At 42.1% G+C, this 2,739-nt stretch overlaps 1 long non-coding RNA gene across 1 annotated transcript; it reads left to right on the top strand.

Annotated features, from left to right (window-relative positions):
• Positions 1-334: 334 nt before the first annotated feature.
• Positions 335-1,879, top strand: LOC125289257. Its single transcript, XR_007192603.1, has 3 exons — positions 335-521; positions 1,290-1,324; positions 1,639-1,879. It is a non-coding gene; the product is annotated as an uncharacterized LOC125289257 (long non-coding RNA).
• The last annotated feature ends 860 nt before the right edge of the window (positions 1,880-2,739 follow it).

Below are 2,739 nucleotides of genomic sequence, written 5' to 3'. Positions count from 1 at the left end.
CAGAGCAGTCCGTGCTGAAGTATTATGGTGGCCGCAATCATCTGTGTTGTTATTATTCGTGAATTTACATGTAGCCTAATGCTAATGTACCTACGGTGGCCGGGGAGTGTCACAACACAACACAAATACAAAAGCCGACAACACAAATGCAAATCCCCACAACACAAATACAAAACCCCACAACACAACACGATTGCAAAAACCCACAACACAACACGAATACAAAGCCGACAACACAAATACAAATCCCTACGACACAAATACAAAAACTCACAACACAACACGATTGCAAAAGCCCACAACACAACACAAATACAAAAGCCGGCAACGCAAATACAAAAACCCACAACACAACGGAAGTTATCCCACAACGGAAATTTATGGCAGAGGAAAGGGCTCTGGTTGTGGACTTTAGTTGCCATGGTAACGCGCGCATAGAAGAAGACTGTGGGAAGTTGCACTCGTCTGCTTGGCATGCTGGATTCACCGAGTCTGATTTGTTCTGGTTACTTGTTCGACAAGTAAGTAAAACACTTTGAAAAGAAAAGTTTGAACAATGTGGATAGTTATTTCTATGGATTCTGCCATTTAGCCTCTATGCCTCTACCGTATTTCTATGTATCCTGCCATTTCCGTTGTGGGATAACTTCCGTTGTGTTGTGGGTTTTTGTATTTGCGTTGCCGGCTTTTGTATTCGTGTTGTGTTGTGGGGTTTTGTATTTGTGTTGTGGGGATTTGCATTTGTGTTGTCGGCTTTTGTATTTGTGTTGTGTTGTGACACTCCCCGGCCACCGTACTACGTAATGTGTTAACACCCGTTAAGTTATCTGGTGATAAACCTTTTGAATGCCAACGGTAATGTGATGTGAGGCTGCCATTGTAATTGTTGTATATGGAATCTATGTAGCCCATAATGATATGGTGAAGTGACTGCTGTGGCAGAGACGGTAGCGTGTGTGCTTTACATGATAGTGGTTACGGGTTCTAGACTGAGTCGATGGTTGTTAGGCAAGTACGCCTATGGAATGGGGTTTGTGTTGTATCTTGTCTGATCACAAGCTATGTTTAGCGAGTGTATAAGTTAGGCTACTCTTAATCAATATACGATTTTGATATTTGAACACATAGCTGAATTATGTTGTTACAATGACATTGGAGAATGCTGCTGTGAAGTTGAGTAGCCTTTAAGACCTCTGGGACTTGGTGGATAAGTGAGCATGCAGAGTGCTGTGGTCAGTGTCAAAATGTGATATGATTTTCACTGATTTAACTTGTCCTTCATGGCCCAGGTATGCATAGGCCTGTCATGGGAGGTGGAAAAATGGTAAGTTGCCTTTGCTTTGTGACCTTCCAATCTGTGTATTTTGATGTCATGGCTCATAGGAAACGAGTGTGTGTGTGTGTGAGGAATCATGGAGAGAAAGTGATGGTGGGAAAGTTAAGTACATTTACCCCCCACCCCCACCAAACTAAAAGAAGTTAAAAAAGTAGTTGTAAAAAACAGAAACAAAACTGGACAATTTCTAATAAACAAACATAAACAAAAGGGGGAAAAAACAGGGAATGTGGCAGGGAATTGTGGGGAATGGGTGTTTAGGGGCCAAACATATGTGCAACTAATTCCCGGCGTGCTTCCAGGCCAGCAGGAAGGTGTGCAGCAGCCACTGGAATGACCTCTTCCACCTCCTCCACTAACAGCTCCTCATCAGCCGGCAGTGGGATGTGATCCTGAAGGGCCATGTTGTGCAGAAGCGCCGTCACCAAAACTACACTGCACGCCTTTGCAGGATGGAGCTTCAGGACCACCAGCGCACCAGTGGATTTGCTCACACACCTAAAGCGTCGTTTCCACATGCCCAGGGCCCTCTCCACAACAACACAGGTCCAGCTATGGGCGTTGTTGTACCGCGCCTCTGCCTCGCTGTTGGGCTCCTTGATGGAGCAGTTGACATGCTAGTGTTATCATAAGGGTTTGATGGAATAAAGTAGGTCTTGAAGTAGGTCTTGAAATGTCAGTGCACTCAGGGGATATAGACATGCTTTTGAAAACAACAGTATAGACTTTGCTACTATCTCAGCAGCAGAAGGCAACTCCTACAGTAACACTGTGTGCGAGTGTGTGTATGTTGGTACAGCTGGCGCAGATCCTTCAACCATTTGAGCATTAATACATTTGTGCTATGTGAACTGTCATTTTGTGGTTGTGATTCAACACACAACTTCATAATTACAATGGATAAAAAGATATGGTAAAAAAACATTGTATCTGTTCATTTAAAATATCATGAAATACTTGTGTGTGGTAACAGTATTCAGTTTTTCAGTGTCACAATGAAAACACATAACAAGGGCAACATTGGGAAAATGTTGCATAAAGGCATGAAAAAATGTAATTGAAATGAAGGGCAATCATGAAGTAAAGTATTAATTTATATAGTGTTTTAGCACAGAGTGAAACTCAAAGCACTTACCCGACAACATGTTGTTCAACATTGTTCGTATAGCCATATTTATTCTGCTCTTACTGTAAGGTAACTGCTCTTACTGTAAAGACACTGCACATATTTATATTTCATTTATATTAATCTAAACCACTTTATGCAAACCAACTGTATACTAGGCTACTGTCTACACTGCACTATATTTCTTGTCCTGGCTAAGCACCACCTGTTTATACTTTATATATCACATTGCACTTTTCTGCTTTTGGCACTTGGTTAGACGCAAAGTGCATTTGGT

Source organism: Alosa alosa, chromosome 24 (genome assembly GCF_017589495.1).
Source record: "Alosa alosa isolate M-15738 ecotype Scorff River chromosome 24, AALO_Geno_1.1, whole genome shotgun sequence".
Classification (NCBI taxonomy): Eukaryota; Metazoa; Chordata; class Actinopteri; order Clupeiformes; family Clupeidae; genus Alosa; species Alosa alosa.
This window is presented reverse-complemented; position numbering and strand designations above follow the sequence as displayed.